The sequence below is a fragment of the Benincasa hispida genome, chromosome 4 (assembly GCF_009727055.1).
Source record: "Benincasa hispida cultivar B227 chromosome 4, ASM972705v1, whole genome shotgun sequence".
In the NCBI taxonomy this organism is placed as follows: Eukaryota; Viridiplantae; Streptophyta; class Magnoliopsida; order Cucurbitales; family Cucurbitaceae; genus Benincasa; species Benincasa hispida.
In genome coordinates this window covers 1,338,115-1,344,782 of record NC_052352.1, presented here as the reverse complement: position 1 = coordinate 1,344,782, position 6,668 = coordinate 1,338,115, and positions in this window count along the sequence as shown.

Sequence of the window (6,668 nt, the reverse complement as noted above, 5' to 3'; positions counted from 1 at the left end):
TTTCATTTATTTGTTATAGTATAGACTTCGTTTTCTTTTTTTTATTTATTATGTGAATTTGTTTAAGTTGGTTAATTATGTTTTACAGGTTATTCAAATCAAATTTAAAAAAATTAAAAATTAAAAATATTTAAAAGACAATTTTCAACTAATGAAGGAACTCCCCATGCATATTTTACTGCGTCGGGAGTTCCTGTAACTCCCGACAAATAAAACAAACTGCCAGGAGTTCGGAGTTCCTGTAACTCTCGACAAATAAAATAAACTGCCGGGAGTTCTCGAACTCCCGACGCATGAAACAAACCATCGAGAGTTTCAGAACTTCCGACGCATAAAACAAGGCATGGGGAGTTAGTCGACGAACTCTCGATGCATGTATAGGGCGTTGAAAGTTCCTCAAACTGCCGTATATAATGCATTGGCAGTTTGAGGAACTCCCGATGCCCTATACATGCGTTGGGAGTTCTTTGATAACTCCCGAAGCCTTTGTTTCATGCATTGGGAGTTCCTCTCCCGACGGATTTTTCCTGACCAAACTCCCGACAATCCATTATTCGTCGGGAGAGGCTCTCCGATGTATTTTCCACCCTTTTCCGACGAATTGTGATGTCAGGAGAAGTTCGATTTCTTGTAGTTTGCAAGCATGAATAGATTCATAACCTAGTTGTAAGTCACGTAAATTTCTTTTAGCTTCATAAAATGAACTAGGTATAGATGCTCCAACGAAAAATGCTTCTTTTAACAATTCAAGTAACAACGACTTGTTAGTCCAACCATTAAGAACCTTGATATGCGTCAACTTCACCAAGAACAACAATGAAGAGAATTTTGTATAACCAGGATACAACTGGTTACGTGCTTCACTTATTAAGTCTTCAAATAATCTTGAATTTTTATCTCTTTCTTGGGCATTGGTGTGCATCTCATTCTCGTTATCTTCTTCATTACATTGGCAATTGGACACATAGATCATTTATAATATTCAAAATTTTATTTTCTTCATCTATAACAATCATCTCTGTCGTACTCAATCCATCATCATGTGCCGATTGAAATGTGTGACTTTTGTATCCCCTAGACAAGTCGACTGGGTCTCCATGATATACACATTGATGATACGAGATGGGAAAATTCTATTAATGAATAAATGTCATTTAACTCCATCTATTGGCTCCCACACTGTATTCATACATTTTCTACATGGACATCTTGTTTTTCCTGAGTTATTAACATGAATTTTTTCAACTTCAAGGAATCAGTATACTCCTTCTGCATACTTAGTTGATAATTTGTTCATATTCTTAATCCACTCTTTATCCATTTTTAATAATATATGTGATAAGTTGAACTTGTATGATTTAGACAATTAATTATATTAGAACACATAGTTTCAATTTAAGTATTATTTTTTTGCTAGAAGAGTTGTTTTCTTTATGAACAATATTTGACCACAAATAATAAACCCAAGTTAAAATATATTTTAAGACTTTTAATTTAATTTAATTTATTTCTTGTTTGTGTTTCTTTTTTGGGTGAATTTTCCCAACCATCCTTCAAAATAAAGTTTTCATTTAAGGGTCTCTTTCTTTTATTACAAGGGATTGTCATTCCTTTGGCAATCCCTGATAATCCAACCAAACAAAAAAAATGTCAAAATGAAATAAAAAAGAATGATACAAGAAGAAGTAGCCGATTAAGAAATTTCTAAGTGTTTGGACAATAAACAAGTTCGCAACTATCAATGAATTTAGACACAAAGGTAACATAAACAAATATGGAGTTATTCAACCTAAATCTCAATTTAAACTTAAGCTTAAACATAACTGTGTATTTACCTTTATACCAAGTTATGTTAAAAATTTATTAACTTAAACTATAGTAAAGATGGAAGGAACTATAGTAAAGAATAGTAAAGAATTAAAAACTGAGATTTTAGAAGTTAGAAGAAATTGGAGAACAAATTGAATGCTTAAACTATAGTAAAGATGGAAGGAACATTGTTTAGAAGAACATAAGCTATATAAGATATCCTTTGAGTACCAAACAAATGAATCACATTTCAGACTACTTATTTGGACTATCAACCGATATGAGTTAGATTTATATTAAGGTATGTTGTAAGTGTGGAAAACTTGTGTGTTATAAATCATTTAGTTCAAATCTATAATCATTTTACATTTAAATTCAGGTTATCTATGGTGTCAACCATTATAAATATATATATTAGTGATGATGTATGTGTAAAAAAGATTAACCATAGTTTCCTTAAGAAACATTAGCAATACTTCTTTTCATTGATATGCAAAAGAAAATTAGTCACTAAGTCCTAACTATTGATATAGTATAAAAATACATACCAACTATTTTATTAAATACAGTGTGTAAAAGCACAATCTGTAAATATTGCTAATGTTATGCATGTGTTCCAGAACGGCTTAATAATTGTCTATTCTATAAATAATTCTTCGTACTTCTTGCAAAACATTGTGTTCTAGAATGTAAAAGAACAGGAAACAATGATCCAACGCCAATAATAACTGCTGCTAACTAAACTAAAAATATAAAAACGCTATTCAAATTGAGATAAACATGGGTCAACAATCTAAATTATAAACATTAATGGACAAAAAGATAGGAGGGTCACCACTACTGAAGTCTTCTTTGTGACAACACAAAGAGCATGGAAGGTCTCTAACATTCAAATGAACATCCAAGAACATATACTTGAGAAAAGATTTGCACTATATAGATCCTTTCTGTCTATTTCACCTCATTTCCTTAATCAACATACTCAACACAGGAAAAATTCTGGTTCTAAACCGAAATCGTAATCGAAAATAACACCTTTAGAGAAAGGAATCAAAAGCAACGGGAAGAAAAGACATGATGTTTACAAATACAAAGGATCATCCTGATTGCCAAACTTCCCAAAAAGATCAGATTCATAAGAAAAAATTGTATAGTATATCATAAATGAAATCAAAACAAGCCACATTTATTATTCATATTTCATTTTCCCTTGGCAGATCATCTCAAAGCAGGTTCTAAACTTAGTTTGTAAAGGACTCTTACTTTCCTAAAACACCAATGCATTTGCAATCTTTTACAACAATACACTAACCACAAAGAAGATGATATGATACTAAAACTTTTTTGGAAAATTTAAAAACTAATGGAGAAAAAAGGAAAAAATAAAAATAATTGAAAGAAAGGAAAATTACCCCTTCTTTCATTTTCTGTACCTACAAATGATGGTTATCTCTGAAGAACTGGTATAGAACTCACTTCAGTCCAGAATGTCCCAAATGTTTTCAGCAGCGACTTGAAGCGGCGGCAGCTGTAGCGTGAAGCAATGGCGCGAAGCAGCGACAGTAGCGGCGTGGTTCTCGTCAGTGGCAGTGGCTTGGTTCTTAGTAGGGGCACCGTTCTCGTCTGTGTAGAAGAAAGAGGGAAAATATATATATATATATATTTTGGGTAAAATGAGGTAAATTAGGGTTTTCGGGAGAGAACTAAAAAAAATATTACTAAAGATATCCCTTTCATTGACGTCGGGAAAAGTGTATTCTCTTAAAAAAAACCGTCAAAAGAGACTTAAAAATAATTATCAATATTTTTAAAAATTCCGATGTCTCTCCTCAATCTTCGGGATAATGACTTTTCTCAAGATAGGCCTAACATTTTTTTCTTTCCACCTCTTTCATGTCGACAGTCCAGGACACGATGTCGGAAATACCTCTTTTTCCTACACCTTTGGAACTACCATTCAGATATCTTATTTTTTCCGACGCCAAAAAAATAGTTGGGAAATATGGATTTTCCTGATGCTTTTTTTGGGTCGGAAAAATATTTGTTGGGAAAAACCAAATTTCTTGTAGTATAAGTTATTACTATAGCCGCGTTTGGACGAGGCCATGAAATTGAGGCCATATTCCGTGCTTCAAATTTCCGATCAAAGAAATGTCTACAAGGATTCAGCTTCCAAACATCATGAGAAACATCTGATGCGTCTTGGACAGTTGAAAGACTATCCTCAGAGCAAAGAATCTGGGATAAGTTTGAAAAAGATGGCGATTTGATGTCCAATTATGATACCAAAAGAGGGTCTGTGCACCATCATGAATTTTTCAACAGATTTGATCATTGATCCATCCCTCTAAATTTAGAAATTTGGAACCATGGGGCCTGAGCTAGCAAACTTACAAATATGAGGGATGGATCCATTGACTTGTGGCCTGTATTTCGCACTAATGAGTTGTTTCCAGAGGTTGTCTTGTTCATTATAGTATCTCCAAAGCCATTTTCTCAGGAGAGCCGCATTAGAAATTTTGATTTTATCAATGCTAAGGCCACCTTTTGTTTTAGGAAGAGTAACCATATCCCATCTAACAAGGTGGGAACCCCATTCTCTATCTGTGACTTCCCAGAGGAAATCATGCATGAGTTTCTCAATAGATTTGTAAACAGATATCAGAGCTTTAAAAGTAGATAATAAATACGTGGGAAGGTTACTCAGTACAGAGTGTATCAATGTGAGTCTTCCACCTTTAAAATGTAAGTATATTTCCACGAATCGAACTTCTTTCAATTTTATCGCTAATTGGCTGCCAAAAGATATTAGATTTGGGATTATCACCCAAAGGCATACCAAGGTAGTTGGTGGGCAGAGGAGTGTAATTGCAGTTCCATATAGAAACAAACTCATCAATGAGATCTTGACCCAAATTAATACTGGAGATAGAAGATTTTTGAAGCTTGTTCAAAGGCTTTGACAACAAAATTTAGACTTGATCTGCAAAGAGAAAGTGCGAAATATGAATATCTTGATGTGTACAGGTGACCCCCTATATGAGACATTTAAGTTGAGTGTCATTGATAAGGCATGATAGATAATCCATAGCAAACACAAAAAGAAAAGGTGAGAGAGAATCAGCTCCTTGGTGAATGCCCCTGGTAGCTTGAATAAAGCCTCTTGGTTTCCCATTTAGCATGATGGAATAATTGGCAGCTGAAATACAAGCATAGATCCAAGCAATCCATTTTTTAAGAAATCCTTTGTGGTAAAGGTGACAGTAAAAAGTTCCAGTTTAGTTTATGAAAGACATATCAAGCTTTATGATATAAAAACTATTTTGATCGGCTGCACCTCCAATAATCAGCAATGCATTTTTTGTTTACCATAAAAAGGCATTTAGGAATATTGCGAGTCTATGAATAAATAATATATCAATGACGTATCAAATAGATATCATGGCTTCAATATAGGAAGGTGTCAAAACCACAAAGGCATAGGTAAGAGCAACTGTTAGATTAGTGGATTTTCTTTTTGGAGTTCATAGGAGTAAGAATGTGAACTTCTATTTTTGTTTTGGTACAAGTTATATAATGTTTTAGAGTGTATTTGATAAGTGGATATTATTTGGTCAAAATGATTATAATGAGTAAAATAGTTATTTGTTTTTCATTTTAAAGATTGGCATAAATTACATTTAAAGACCAAAATGATAGTTTATAAAATTTAAGTATCTATAAAAAAAAAACATTATCTTTTAAAGTGATGTTTTCTTTCTTACAAATTATTGGGCGAAACAATTAAGTTATTATCTAGATTCTAAAAACGAAAATAATTACTTTTAGTTTTCAAACTTTGATTTGAAATTTAAAAACATTTTTTAAATATGAATAATAGAGGAAATGCGAGTTCTACTTTTTTTTTTTTTTTTTTTATAAAAAAAATACTAAGGACAATGGAATTAGTAAGCGTATCAAGGCATCTCAACTTGGTTGATAAAAAGCAAGGCATCTCAATACCCCAAATCAAAGCACTTCATGGATCAAAATAGCAATATAATAGAGTATAGTGAAGCTCCAAGAGGTACAAGAGGGAAATACTATAAAAACAGTCTTCCAATTAAGCGAAATAATAGATACATCATAATTTTTGAAAAAATAGGATTTAGAACACCAAAGGGTAGACAAATACAATATATTTTCTCAAAGAGGGAATGAGAGTTCTACTTGATCCCAACTAGTGCAAAACCCATAGGTGTATGCGCTTCAACATTGTTTTTGAAGGAATCAGATTCTTTGTAGAAGCATGTGAATGTCATGCATTTGGTAATCAATTTGAAAATTATAAAATAAAGAGAAGAATAAACAAAGAAAAATAACTTAACAAGCATGCTGCTGAGATTTGGAGAAGAGTTCATGAGGAACTTACCTTTAAAGACTCCTATTCACGGTGATTCCTCTTTGAGTCAAGATCTCCTTAAGGTCACGAACACACGAATCCAAACCTTTTCCAGATCCTGAACAAATACGAACTGTGAACTTCGAGCAGTGAACACCACCACTTGGACTTTCTTGCTATTCTCCGGCAAAGAAGAGAGGATTGTGTGATCTTTGTGGTTTTGGTAGAGGATGGGAATGTTAGAGAGTTAGAGAGTTGGAAAGAGAGTGAGAGAGCTTGAAAGAATAACTTTTCACGTTCAAATTCCACTTCTGTATTGACTTCCACTTATGTATTCACAATACAGATTGTTTAAGGAAGAGAGAGGAAAGGAGTTATTTTAACTCTCATCCAACGTGAAAATAAAATAATTCCCTTGTAATGGGGATTTATTTAATACACATTATTATTATATAATAAAGTATATTATATAACTAAT